The 15,794-nt window shown below is 40.5% G+C and overlaps 1 long non-coding RNA gene across 1 annotated transcript in view; it reads right to left on the bottom strand.

Moving 5' to 3' along the window:
* Positions 1 to 15,794, bottom strand: part of LOC308347467 — a 385,072-nt gene that overhangs the window by 358,044 nt on the left and 11,234 nt on the right. The window lies entirely within an intron of this gene.

Raw genomic sequence — 15,794 nt, 5'->3', positions numbered from 1 at the left:
ACCCAGGTGTCCCATAGAATTGAAAATTCTTAAGCTAGGGTTAGTTTTGGTTATTTTCTTCTTTTTTCTCCTTTTCTTAATTTGTATTCTAGGCTTTCTTAAGATGAAAAGATCTCTCTTTATGGAAACCTACATTTGTATCACCACACACACACACAAACACACATACACACCCCCACACACCATCGCCACACCTGTTCAATGCTGTCATATTTGCCAGGCACCAGAAAAGTAAATTTGCCAAGAGTATGAGCTCTGGAAAATCATTAGGTGACGTCTAAGGAGCTGCATACCAATCAGCCAATAATTAGCATGTTAAAATTCAGAGAGTTTGTGACAAATCAAATTCCATGAATCTCAGGGAGCATGACCCCGGCTGGGTTAGCGCCCTGGCTCTGGGGAGGCAGTGGCTTTGTCTGACCAGCAAGACAGGACTGGGAAGCACCATGGCCAGTCTAATCCCAGGGGGAGACATTCTGACAATGTGACATTTGCACAGGGATGCCCTAACGTGGCCCCAGTATGTTTCCTCAAAACGGGATGACATTTCAAGTCAAACAGCTTGGTTCCCCATAGTCCAAACCTTCCCCAAACTCGCATATAACTTGATTTTGAGAAAAATAGGGTCACCTCAGAGAGAAACTGGGGTTGTACAGAAGCAATGTTAAAATAATCCATTTTTTAGGAAGGTCACGTCAGATATTCTGTGTTTAACCTCATTCGTTATCATTCTGTGCTGACATAGACCTCAGACCGCCTGAGTCTGAAAAACAGTTCTCATTTGAGCAAAATCCTGTTCCTATCCATCCACCCTGGATACTTTTTAATGAATGCTGAAACCAGTTACAAAATTGTGCTACCAAAAGGTGTGGAGAGTGCTGTCTGTGCACTGTGTCCTCACTAAACTCCTGCTGTCTGGAACTGCTGTCCACATGCGAGGCCGTCCAAGGATGTACGGACGCTGCTGTTCCTGCTGCTGCGGGCCCATCGAAGGTCACCTTTCTCACACGGCTGATTGTATCCAAGGGGAGAAACCGAGGAGGGTGGAGAACACCCAGCTCCCCACCGGGCTTTGGCAGTGTCCATATGCCTCGGGGAACACACTCTTACAAGAAGTCCAGGATGAAGGGTCTGTCCTCTAACCAGACTGACCAAGCTCTTGGGGCAAACACGCTGCCTCCATCACATACGTGCCTGTATGGGCCTGGTCTGAGTATGTTCCCACCCCAAGCCAAGGGTGACTGTTCTGCCGGGCCTCCACTCTACTACAGGGTCAGGCAGCAGCCTGTGTTCCTCCTGGCTCATGGCCCAATGTTCTGATGGCCCAGCTACGTCACTGCGGAGAGGGAGTCTGGTGGTGCCCTCCTCTGAACTCTCCATCTGGAAGATTCTCTGGCCTCCTTCCCTCTCATTTTTAATCTGACAGACACTGCTGGACAGGGAAACTCAGAGTACACCAAAGTTCATCTTCCCTTCCCTGCTTCTCGGCTGGCTTAATCACAGGGGCAGAATGAGGTTGGCATGGACCAGGATTCCAGGAATTAAATGAGGGTCCCTGACCACTAGAGCACATTCACCCTGCCTTCCAAAGTCTTAATTAGTCTTCCTCTGCCTGGCACACCCACTTGCCTCTGGAAACCAGGAAGGTGGCAGAGTAAGATGCCATGCTCACACCAAGTACTCCACAAAACACTGGTTGGGAATGGCGGCGGCAAATGCCTGCTGGCTCATGGTTCTGCAACAACAGTCAGTTTTGAGGCCTGGGCCCCAGCGGCAAGATTTCTGCTCCCCTTTCTAATGCAAACAGTTATGCAGCATTACTCTGAGTGATTGTCAGCCACCAGCTCAATTTGGAAGCAAAATGATCTTAACAAACAGTGGCAGACTTACAGATAGACTGCCGAGTCTGGGGACTGAAACAAAGGACAAAAAGAAGACAAAAAAAGAGAGAAGGATTGATGGTGAATGGAAGAGGGGAAAATGAACAGAGCAAAGAGAAATGAAGAGGATTATGGGAATAGATACCTCAGTTCTGCTACTCCAAAATGAGCTGTGAACATAACAAGGGACTCAGGGGTCGAAGCAATGTGGAGGAAATCACAGAAAGGAGACAGAGCAGCAAATCTGGAGATTTTGATGCTGGGACAGATTCGAGGCTAGCAATGGAACAGATTCAACACCAAGTAACATTTGAGAGGTTTCAAAAGACAATGAGTCTTAATTCTGTTCTGTTTTGCACTCTTTGAGTTAAAGTGGCACACCAAAATTTGCTATTTTTCTAAGAGGACATTGACAGATACAATGGGAACACTGAATACATTTTTTCCCTCTGCATTCATTATCTCTGGCCCTTATCCACAGGCCTATTGCAGACTAAATTGGATTTTGGATCACTGGTACTGAGGCGCTGCAATTAATTAACAATAAAAACATAATATTTATATCCAGGCCTAACAACATCTGACATTTAAACTATTCTGCCAGTCGGGCAAATTCCATCTGACAAATTTTCATTTTAATGAACATGACAGGCCACGGTTTACATGATAGGCCAAGGAGCAGGAAAGAGTTGATCTCTTGGCATGTGCTCTCAAGTCCTGGCCGTGCTAGAGGAGAAACTAGCTGGGGAACCGCCAGAGGAACAGAAAGCCCAGATCCCCAGCCCCACCCAGACAGACCAAGAACACATGTCCTACAACAAAGATCCTAGTATGCAACTGTCCTTGTTTCTGTGCAAGCTCAAAGTTAAATACCTACTGCCCTTTATGATCCACTGGATAATTTGTCTATCTTTGGGCTGGTGACATTTTCTTTGGGGTATGAAAATCCCTTAGTCCTTACTAATTAAAAAGTGATAAACGTTTTGCAAGGCATCCAATAATGTGCAAAGTACACAAGAGTTGGAACTGATGCAGCTTTCTCGGTTGGCACAAGACTGGCCTTCCGTGTTTTGCCAGATGGTATATCTCAGTAAGTCCCCAATCCCTGACTCAAGTGAGGGGCATTGTCAATATGATGCTGAAGCAGAAACTATCTATCTTTAAATGTTATCTTATTTTGCATTATACTAATGCCAATGGCCTAACATTTTTTTTTTTTTCTGAAAGTTTCACAGCTAAGGAAGTTTTCATTTTTCTGTGACTCATTATTCAAGCCAACAGAAGACAGTACAGATGAGGAAAAAAACTTCATCTCCATTAGAACCATGTAAATTTGATGGAAACCAGTGTCAGGAACCACATCTCCCAGCCTGACCTCTGGTCGCTCCTCTATGGGTTCCGGGTGAAAGGACATGGGCGAGATAGAGTAGGTTTCTCCAAACCTGTCTCCATTACCCCAAAAAACATTTAAGTAAAGGACAGAGTTAAGGATGAAAAATTCAAAGAGACCAAAGCAATTAGAAGCTTAACAGATGTGTGAAGGAGTCGGTGAAAAACTAGCAACAAATTGTCAGTAGGAGCCCTTCTTATTGGAAAGGCCATATATTTCTAGTTCACTTATCTAAAACACTCTTTATCCTAGCTTTTACATCAGTTCAAAGGAAATGAAATGAAGTTCCAATTTAAAAGCAAGACTTCTTCAGAATATGGATTTGGTTCTTGGGTTCCAATCTCAGCAATTAAAACAGCCACCTTCATGGTGATTTGTCTTCAAACAGTGGCTCTGAATAGATCCAAAATGGTAACAATGTTCCATGGCACAGATATAGCCATGATACCAGAACATGAAATCCTGAAAAGGTAACAGCATTCCCACTATTATAACCCAATTCTGAGTCAGTATGGGGTTTTAGTTAAGACGACAACCCATACGTAGAGTGTAGACACACACACCTGCACACATACACACATACACACACACGTTACAGGAATAATCACATGTTTGCAGACTTCACATGCATTCCTCCATATATAACTCGATAAGTACTGTTAAGAACTCTATCGCACACAAAGGAAAGGGCAATTAGAGATGACGGACCTCTGGAAGAGGTGAAGTCCAAAGTCACAGGCAGGTAAAGTGGCAGAGTTGAGGTACAAATCCCAGCCCAAGCCTGAGCTCTATACCACACAGTGGCATATGACGGCATCAACAAAGGAGACAGCATGAAGGAATTGATTCCTTTTGGCAATAGTCAAAATATCTTTTAAGTACCAGGTACAAAACATTTTCAGCCCACCAGATGCTTATTTAATTTTGAAAAATCAGTTTTTATGGAGCTGCTATGTTTGTTAATGCCTGGTTTATTCTTGAAAAAGAAAGGCCTACCAGGAAAAAGATGCATTTCTTCAAGTTGGGAAGAAATGCAAGACCCTAACTGGATTGAATTGAAAATATCTGACATTACACAAATGAATAGAATCTAAAACTTTAACATGGCTTAGCGGGAGGCATGTACTAAAATGGTCATATCAAATTTAGAACACAAAAGACTTAACATGCTTATTGTCGTAAACAAAGGCATTTGGTTAAATGAAAGTTCCATCAAAGCTTAATAACCAAATTCGAGTGAACACAAAGTAAAGGGTTATATACTTTCTGCGGTTTCAGTAATAGCTAATCTAATAATGGTAAATGGAGGGTTATTGTTGATTCCTTTGCCTCTGTTTCATAAATTCAATAAAGCAACCTGGCAGTTACAGTACTTTGGAGTTTTATTTGACTAAGTGATTTTAAAGCTATCTCAAAATATAACAAAGTCATGACTTGAATGACTGCTAAACTATACCTTGCTCTCCATCACCACCTTAGTACTGTTGACCAATGTGAAGTGGAAAGCTTCCTGTGAACTAAAACTGTTCTGTAAAGCTCCATTTACATCGGCAGAACTGGCCATTTCGAAGGCAAAGTGTCAGTGACATGGTGTTATCTGATATTCCCTTGCACCAGGGCCAAGCTTTTAAACTATAAAGTGTAAGAGCAGTCAAGTTTATTTATTTCTTCTGATACAAAACTTGGGAACAGTAGAATTTCTCTGGTTAATGATTTTTCATAGCACATTTCCAATTTTCTCCTACAGTTTATTGATCTGGAATACTAAAACAGTGTTCTTCCCTAGCTAAAGAACATACAAAGCCCGTGCCCTGGGTCCCATGAGATGTACCTGGAAAGGCAGCCGCAGTGGCTCATCAGGGAGCTCTGGAGTGGTAACACGAACCAAGGCATTTTCCTTACTGAAAAAATGTTCTGGTCGAATCCTAGGCTTTTTGATAACAGGGAACCCTTCCCTAGCCTCTGCACTTGGAGACAACACCCTACACTTGCAGTTCTGAGAGCAGATGGGTTGCCCTTCACAAAAGCAGTCTATTTTCCTGTGTTTTCCCCTTGTGCCCTGATATGGTTACTTTCAATTACCCTGATAGCCCAGGAAGAAAAATATCTTTCTCTCCATATTTCATTCACATAATAAGAATCTGCAAGCTGTTCTGTATGACAGATGAGGACTGTGAGCTGAAGCAACTTGTTCCGCCTGTCAGCCTCCAAGAACCCGCAGCAATGAGATACAATCGTGATGACATTACTAGAGAAGAAGTGGGTCAAATACATGGTCACTTTAAAACAGAATGTCAACTGTTCTTTCCACTTCAGTAATTTGATGCAGCGGTGCCTCTCTCCTCTCCCACCCCCCCAAAAAACAGAAAGAAAACAGCACTCACTGCTATTAGCTAAACATGTACACACACACACACACACACACACACACACACACACACGCAACTATTGTTAAAAGTATTGTTCCCATAACCCCCTTTTCAGCCTCTGACCGATCAGCCAACAAAAGTTTATTAAGTATCTACTATGAGTCAGACACCAAGGTAGGTATAGTGTTGAAAAGAGACATAGCCCCTGCCTTGCAAAGTTTACAGTCTTGGGTAAAGGACAAATATTAACAAAGAGATTGAAATTGATGTAATGAAGTACAAGGTACTGAGGGACTTATTAAATAACTAACCAAGTCTTATGGGTTAGAGTGACTTTCCCTGTGGAAGAGATATTTAAGATAAGGTGTCAAGTAGAATTAGTAGCCAGGTAAGAGGTGAGGGGGAAGAGTTACCAGCAGAGGACCTTTGTCTTCAAAATGTTTCCTTTCCAAGAAACCAAGGCATCAAGATACCGTAGAAAGTATAATGGAATACAGGAAGCCATGAAGTCCACCACTAGGAGCTAGTATCTTTTCATTGTTTTAACCCCTAGTTTTAAAAAAATTAATTAAAAGAAACATTTTTAAAAGCACTGATATACCTCAGTCCTATCTTGCCATGTAAGGGCAGAAGTTATCATAACCACATCTTCTTGCTGATCTAAACACTAAGGTAGATTTTACTTTTAAAAGAAATCTAATTGATCTTGACTGTACTGGTTAAAACCTGTGGGTTATTTTTAAAAACATGTTTTGACAGCAGTGAAACTTGCAGCACATACGACACCAAGAGCATAAATTTGTTCAGGGTAGAAGAACATGAAAATTAACACAAGCAGTGGTAAATGTGATAAATCAAAAAAAAAAAAAAAAAAAAAGACTACCAATGACCTGCCCCAAAAGTGGAAATTAAGAACAAAAAGGTTCTCTTCTCTAATACTTGGTCATGAAAATCCTGATTTGTTTTGGGGGGGAAAAAAAACAAAAACAAAAAACCTGCTTTGGATCATTTATCCTTCTTATAGCACACAACTTTTTTCCATGGGTTTAACAAATTGTAATGGAGAGTGAAAACTGGATTTATTCATAAGTATGCTTGCCCTTTCCACTAAACCCCAAAGTGTGATGTCTGGACTGTTCTTTCCAATCTCAAAATGCATCCCAGAATCCAGAATCAATCAAAACTGCATTTAACTAAGGGCTGAATTTGGCCCTAAAAAACTCAGTGACTGAGTGGGGCTACTAGTATAGGGAGTTTGCTGCTATTGTTGTTTTATGTTCTTATCTAGTAATTACCAGCAATGAATTTAGCAATTGCTCCAAAATGAACACAAGCCAGGGCTGCTTTTATTTGTTTGTTTGTTTGATATTAGTTTCAGGTGTACAATATAATGATTCAACAATTCTATACATTACTCAGTGCTCATCATGATGAGTATACTCTTACCCCTTCACCTATTTCACCCATCCCCCCACCACCTCCCCTCTGCTAACCATCAATTTGTTCTCTATAATTAACAGTCTATTTCTCAATTTGTCTCTTTTTTCTTTGTTTGCTTGTTTTGTTTCTTAAATTCCACATATGAGTGAGATCATATGGTATTCGTCTTTCTCTGACTGACTTACTTCACTTAGCATTGTATCCTCCAGATCCACCCATGTTGTTGTAAATGGCAAGATTTCATTCCCTTTTATGGCTGAGTTATATTCTATTGTGAATATATACCACATCTTCTTTATCCATTCATCTATCAATAGCCAGTTCTGTTCCTTACATAATTTAGCGAAATATAATGCTGCAATAAACATAGGGGTGCATATATCTTTTTGAATTAGCATTTTCATATTCTTTGGGAAGATATCCAGTAGTTGAATTACTAGACCATATGATAATTCTATTTTTAATTTTTTGAGGATCTTCCATACAGTTTTTTACAGTGGCTGCACCAGTTTGCATTCCCAAAAACAGTGCACAAGCATTCCTTTTCCTCTAAATCCTCACAACTAGGAATACTTAAAAAAAAAAAAAAATACTGTATGCAAACCATGAGAATCCTGTTACTTAGATCCTATCTAGAGTTCATTCTGGAAGGCATATTTTAAGAGAAATACTGGCCAAGTTAGAAAGTACCTACAGGAGGGTAACAAGAATGGTGGAGGTTTCTGAACTTCACACAAGGGACAACTGAAGTACCTGGGGAGGTTCAACCCAGAGGAAAGTAAAAAGAGACACAAAACCTGCCTTCGTATAGTCAGTGTATCATCACTCACTGATGAAGACATTCCATTTGAGCACTTCCTCTGCACTGTACAAGGCACTGTGCAGGACAATAAAGCAGCAGCACTGAGCGAGAAAGCCCCTTTCTTTTATCATTTGGAAGAGAAAATAGCCTTTTTCTGTGGCACTTCCCAGGACACAGTAGAGCAGAGCACAGGTTCAGGAATCTGAGCACTAAAATCAAAGCCTCTGGTGGCCCCCAAAGAAAGATGTCTTTGTCAAGCGGAAGAGGAAAAGACACAGAGAAGGCCACGTGAAGGAAATAGAGCCACAAGCCGAAGAATGCCTGGGGCCACCAGAAGCTGGAAGAGACAAGGAAGGATTCTTCCCTAGAGCTTTTTGAAGGAGGACACAACGGGCCAGAACTGTGACATGAAATTCCTTAAAAAGTACACACCATAGAGGAAGGGAGGGCAAAATGAAACAAGACAAAACCAGAGAGGGAAACAAACCATAAGAGACTCTTCATCTCAGGAAACAAACTGAGGGTTGCTGCGGGGTAAGGTGGGGAGAGAGAGGGTAGCTAGGGGATGGACACTGGGGAGGGTGTGTGCTATGGTGAGTGCTGTGAATTCTGTAAGCCTGATGATTCACAGACCTGTACCCCTGAAACAAATAATACATGATATGTTAAAAAAAAAAAAAAAAAAAGTACACAGCGTATCATTTCCTATGGAAGCCACCATCCCTCGAATAAGAATGGAGGGGTTGTTCTTTACCCAAAGTAGAAAATGAAATATCTCACAAGCCAAGCTAGGGGGCCCAATGGGTCTTCAAAGAGGGGAAACCTACCTTTATAATTCTCTCCCTCCTTGGATTCGGAATACTTCAGACCCTGCCAACTACACCCTGGGAGGCAAAGTCAAAATGTGCAGCAGGCCAAGCAATAGGGCTAGGAAATTAAGATATAGCTGCCTGCTCCTATTAGTGGCATTGCCGCAGGGCCAGAATACCGCAGTTCATTTGGGCCTAGTTTGGCTGAAAAGATACGAGTTTCAAATAAGGCCAGACAGGAGAATAGATAAACAAAACTATGGAGTATTCACATAATAGAACATTATACAGCAGTCAAACCAAATAAAGTGAAGTACAGAATGGTGTATATTGCATGTCCCTTTTTTTGCAAGAAAAGGAATAAAAGTAATTTAGATGCGTGTTTTCCTACGTACATTAAAAAATACCAAAAAAGTTCAAAAGAAACTAACCAAAGTGACTACCCTAAGGGAAATGGGGCAGAGATAGGGGTATGGGCACAAGAACAGCAAAATTTTATATATTTTTCTATTGTTTTGATTTTTTAACCAGATGAATATATTACCTGCTCAGAAAAAAAAAAAAATTTAAGTCTACTGAAAATTTTTTTAAAAACCCTAAAATAAGGTTATAACAACTCACATTGTGGGAAGTGGTATAAAATGGTGCATACAAAGAGGGCACTTTGATGATACACATCAAGGACTTCATAACTGGACCTTGGACCCAGTGATTCCACTTCTAAAAGGAATTTATCTACGGAAATATTGAGAGATTTGTATACACACACACAGAGGGATGTTCACTACAGATTTGTCATAGTTAAAATTTTTAAAAAGTCCACATGTGAAATAATAGAGAATCAGTCAAAGAAATTATGAAACATTCAAATAATTGAGTGTTATGCAGCTGTTAAAAATTATACTCTAAAACAAATAATTGGCGATACAGAAAAATATTCATAGCGTATTTTTGAAATCATTCATTAATTTTTCAGTAAAATTTGTAAAGCTTCTACCAGGTGCTAGGCACGAAGATGGATGCTGATTAAAAAGGCCAGTTATGAGGCAGTCCATCAAAGGGTAATCCCACTTTTTTGTGCACTTATAACTAAACTAGAAGGATAAACACCAAAATGAGAGCTGTGATTACCTCCTGGTGGCAAGATTATGGGTGAAATATGTTTTCTATAATGATCATACATTATTTCTGCAATAAGAGGGGGAAAAAAGTATCACTTTTTAAAATCAGGCTAACAACTCCTAGGATCAAGAATGTATCACTTCCATTTCTCTTCTCTCACCCCTCCCTGATTCCCTAAACGCATGCCTGATGTCTGCTTCAACTGCATCATCCTGTGACCAGTAAGAAAAAGCCAAGAACACTGTAGATACATTCTTGACATCTCTGAGCTGCTGAACTAGAGCCACAGCCAGCCTCCCTACCCCACCCCACCACCCACCCCTCAAATCCCAATACATCTAGGTCTCTTCTTCTGGGGAAGAAACGATCCTCTGCTTTTTTGAGCCACTGTGAGTCACGTTTTCTGTTACTTGCAGCTGGAAGCATTCTGAGCCAACAAGGTAATATACTAACTAATAAAGGCCATGTGAAGACTGGGCCTGGCAGTCCAACATGTTTATTTTGATCACTGAGTCCAGCCTGAAGAGTGACAATAATGATCCCACCAGCTTCTGGCTCCATGGTCTTCTCTGACATTCCTGGGAAACAGAACCCAGGAGAAGCCATTAGTGGGGAGTCTAGGTGCACAGGGAGCATTACCTGCAGTGAAGTGTGGAAAGACTAGGGAGCTACTCCTACAACTTAAAATATTACCCAGCATTTCCAATTCTGAGAGTGTGGCCTAAGAAAAGAATCATGGATGTCATGATGCATCCATGCAAATATTCTTCAGTAACATATGTCAGAAATCAAGGTGGGAAAAGCCTAATGCGAAACAATTGGAATAGGATGAAAAATAATCGCAGGTTCCAAGAGTGGAGTACTTTGCAGTCATTAATGGCATGGGAACACACACACAATACAGTGATGAGTGAAAAACAGGTAACAAAGCTATATGTGAAGTATGATCCCAATTTTAAAAACTAACAGAATAAATAAATATACATAGGCAATAAAAAAGGATAAAAAGCATATCCACTGAAATATTGATAGTTCTATCATGAGGGGGGTGGAATGGCAATGCCATTTTATTTTTTGAGTATTTTTTTTAAATCTTCTAAAATAAATTATTTTCTTATGCAGTTGGTAAGAAGTTGTGTTTTTTTTTTTAAATACCTCTCCTTATAGAATAATTTGGGCCCTCTGACCAAGATGCTGGTGTCATGAATACCAACTTAGTTTAATATCTGCCTGCAGATCTGATGGCGTTAACAAGAAATAATTTATATTTCTGTTTTAAAAACAGACCGACACCAACAGCAGAAAAAGATAAGGAAATTTTAGGTTTCCAAGTGAACTTGTATTATATAAATGCAGTATGTTTTCTTTAATTCCATAAATACAGTTGTGACGCTGCCAATTTGAGAAAAATATTGATGCTTCCTTAAATAAGTCTAGTCTATATTGAAATTCATTCCCCTACATGAAATGGAATTATCTTGGAAACAATAAAAATGAATGCTGACTTGCTGTGCCTTTGATAAAAAGCAAGTCATTTACATCCTTGTCTTGATCCATTAGACTTCATTATACAGCAACAGTAGCTATCATGGAGGTCTGACCTTCCTACCATCTGAGGAAGGCAGCTAGCAGAGCGCAAGCTCCTGAATCACATGACCTGGGTCCTCATTCCCAGCCCCACTACTTGCCAGGAGGGTGTCCTTAAGCACTTACTTAACCTCTCAGTTTCAGTTTTCTCATGTGTAAATGGAGATGGTAAGAGTATCTACCTCATAGAGTTGTCCTGAAGATGAAATGAGAGAATCCACACAAAGGTCGTAGTTTCATTCCTGAACCACAGTAATCTGATAAAAAGTAAACTCTCTTCTAACTTAGTTTCAACCTATATTTGAAGATAGATCATGGACCTGAAACATTAGATTCCTTTTGTTTTTCTTTGTTTTGTTTTACTTTTAACAAAATATTTTTTAATTTATTATAAAGTAAAGTATATAACTGTTCAAATCAAATGGCAATACATAGCTTTTAGGAAAAAAAAAAAATCTCTTGCCTCATTTTTCCTATTTCCCAGCTGTCATCCCCAGAGGTATCTGCATTCAACCATTTTAGTTATCTTCTGTTCTCCCCATTCTCCCACTAGAGATCTGTCTCTTTTCCAGTTTTATTGAGAAATAACTGACATACAGCATTGTATAAGCTTAACGTATGCAGTATAATGGTTGGATTTACATATATTGAGAAATAATTACCATAACAGGTTTAGTTAACAACCCTCCTGTCAGATAACATACAATAAAGAGAAAAGAAAAAAAAATTCTCCTTGTGATGAGAACTCCTAGGATCTAGGCTCTTAACTTCCGTGTATAACACTCAGCAGTGTTAGTGCCAGTGATCATGCTGTCCATGTTGGCCCTAGGACTTAGTTGTCTTATAACTAACTGGTAGCTTGTACCTTTTGACCACTTTCTTCCAATTCCTCCCCCGGCTCCCTTTGTCCCCTGCCTCTGGTAACCACAGACCTGATCTCATCCTATGAGTTTAGTTTAGGGTTTTGGTTTTGTTTTTGTCTTTAGATTTCACAAATAAGCGAGATCAAACAGTATTTCTCTGTTTCTGTCTGACTTATTTCTTAGCATTATGCCCTCAAGGTCCAACCATTCTCATTTTTTATGGCTGAATAATATTCCTCTGTGTGTGTGTGTGTGTGTGTGTGTGTGTGTGTGTGTGTGTGTATACCACAACTTTTTTATCCATTCACCCATCAATGGACACTTACATTGTTTCTATATTTTGGCTACTGTAAATAATGCTGCTATGAACACATGGAGGAGCAGATATCCTCTCCAGTTACTGGTTTCATTGCCTTTGTATTTATGGAACATGATTTTGAAGAGGCTCCAGTATCCTATTTTAAAGACCTTTGTTGGATATACATACTTGACTTTGAAATACAGATTTGACATCATTTATTTAATGTTCCCTAGGTTAAAGGAGATGCTTAGAGAAAATGGTGGATCTTTTAGGCCACCAAAAATCTGCTTCAGAATGTGTATCAGAGAAGTTAACTACTCTCATTTGCCTTGTCCTACCTTATTCTTTACAAAAAGCACTACTTCATTCTATGTATTGCGACTAATAATAAAAATGAAAGCTAAAATCATCACTAACATATGTATGGTACTTACTGTATACCAGGAAGTGTCCTACATATTTTCTGTATTATCTCATTCTCATGATTAACTAGTGAGGTACAGTCTTATTATTCCCATTTTTTAAATGAGAAAACTGAGGCACAAAGAGATGGAGAAGTTCTGAGTCCAGATATAAACATAATTAATAATAATAATATAATAATAACATAATATGACAATAATAACAACACAACAATGGATCTCCAAACATCATCTCCTGTGCTTCTGACAACCTCATACTATTCCTAATAATGGATAAGAAACTAAGAACTAAAGTAAATTAGCTAAGGTGAGATATGAGTTTGTCTGACCCCAACACCAGCCATTCCAAGGAACTACCCCTCTGCAGAGGGAACAAAGAAGGGTTTAGCCTATTCCTAAAGCTCTCCACTGGGGTTATAAGATGTTGGAGAGGCACAAGACTTGAGAATTATCAGATCCAAGCCCCTCTTTATACAGGTGTGGAAAGGGAGGTCAAGACTTGCATAAGGCAGTGAGAGCCACAACGAAAACCCAGGGCTCCTGACTCCCTGCACCACATCCTTGTAGTGACACAGTGAGGTCCTGTCACCCCAAGTCAGCCACACCAGACACTGTGAAAGCAGCAAAGGGAAAGCCTGACCACCTCACAATGATGGCACCAGCCTGTTGTCTCTCCCACTGTTCCCTATTGACTCCAGGGACTACTGCACAGGCTTCTGGCACATTCAGAACTGGGAAGAGGAAAGAAGCCTGGGGAAGGAATCCACAGCCAAAACAGGAAGCTCTCGGTGCCTTTCATGATCTACCAAGAGCTACTTCCAGTATGCTTCTCCTGAAGTCAAACTGGAGATCTGGAGGAGAGTGGCTCTGGGACACATGGGTCTCTGTTGCAGACACAAGACACAAAACAGCCCAAGTCTTTGAGAACATGATTGGAATAAGCAAGTCCCCTGAATCTTTTCCAACTAAATGCATACCTTTACTAGTTTTTTTGATGGATAAAAATAATTAAACTGTCCCATGGAGAAATTTTTTTAAAAATAGAGTTTTAGAGGTGTCCAATTAAAATTCATTCAGTATTATGTAATCCTTCAAATACAACGGTTGTTTACTCTGCTTTGATTTCTAAGCTTTCCTTTGATGACAAATATTAATATTTATCATTTTTCTGATGTTGGACTAATGAGAATCTTAAGTGTTTATGAGAAGGCATTTAAATATTACAGTACGGTGGATGTGTTTGTTTTCTGATTTATATTCCTCTGTCTTGAACATCAACCAGCATTTATTTTTTTTGTACTGAATCTTGGGTTGATGTTCATCAACATTTCCACCAAACTTTATATGGCCAGAACTGATGGCCTCTACATTTATTTGATGACGAAAGAGAATATGACAGTCCACCAAATAACACAGCACGACGGGAAAGACATTGCTCTGATTTTCAAAGTGAAAACTGGCCCCCATGTGTAACGACCAGCCAGCAAGAGTAGGTGGAGCCACCTTCCTGATTTAATCAAGGTGATATTTATTGAGTGCTGACCACACATCCGGCACTGTGCTTCACATCCACTGTCTCACTGGATCCGCACAACCAAGAGCTAAATAGCATTATCGTCTGCATTTTACAGAAAAGAGAGATGCAGAGAGGTTGAGAACTTTGCTTGAGATTATACAGCTAATGAGAAGCAGAGAAGAGTCCGTCCTCAGAACCAAAGTGGGCTCTTCTCTCAGCTCCCTTCCTAGGAGCCCCTTCTTGACTCCCAGCATTATCTGTACAGCATAAATGGCCATCTGCATGGAGCAGCAGCCTTCAAGGCAACCTAGACTTTCAGATCTTGACGGTAATGATGAGACATAACATCCTGTCCTCCACAGGCCATGCGCTGCTTTATGCACAGAGACAGGGCAAGGAACCAGTACCATGCTCCCTGAGGCCCATGCCCTCAGGGAGCAAACTTCTAAAGAGGGAAGAGAGACAGTATTAACACAGTAAACAAGGCACTCTCTCCATGAAGGGGAGGAAATGGGAGGCTGTACAAAAATTCAAGAAATGGTAAGAGGAGCTAAAGTCCAGGACTTCGGCAGATTTCACCGACCCATGCCCCCATGCAACCAAGACTTGGCTAACTGGAGAAGTAATGGAGCAGAGTCCAGAAGTAGGAGCACAGTGCAAAGTTCAACATCAAATTCTTAAGTTAGACCAGGTGCTGGGGCATCAGCAAAATAGCCACCACTCCCGCCTTCGCTGAGCTTACAGTCGGAGGAAGAGAGCACTGATCAAAAATTAGAGGTTAAGCAAAAGCTATAAAAAAGTAGAAGTTAAGGAAGCTAAAGACACAGGAACTAACCTAAAGAGGACTAAGAAAAAAGGTCATCATTCTGCTTCTGACTCCATCTGTGACCAAGAGCAAGTCACTTCCTCTCTCCAAAACCAGGTCTCCAAATTTGTAAATACAAGGGACACGACTGGGTGAATCTCAACAAACTTCCTTCAACCTGCCTTCCAGCCTATAAAAATTGTATCTTATCTCTTCTTCTACCCATCGATAGACCCCAAACTGCTCTTCTTCCTTCCTTTTTCTCTTTTGTTCTATTCCTCTGCACCCCTAAAGCAAGGGCTCTGTTCTTGATTTTCATTGCCACATGGCAGAGGGGTCAGTTCAGTAGGGAGATGAGCCTGCTAGCCCATCACAGCCGGAAATGGGTGTAGCAAACGCTCTGAAATGAAAAGGGACTGAGTTCTACACATGGTACCTCGTGTCCAGAGAGGTACCAGGTTACCAGGTTACCAGGTAAAAGAGAAGCC

Source organism: Martes martes (assembly GCF_963455335.1).
Source record: "Martes martes genome assembly, chromosome: 1".
In the NCBI taxonomy this organism is placed as follows: domain Eukaryota; kingdom Metazoa; phylum Chordata; class Mammalia; order Carnivora; family Mustelidae; genus Martes; species Martes martes.
This window is presented reverse-complemented; position numbering and strand designations above follow the sequence as displayed.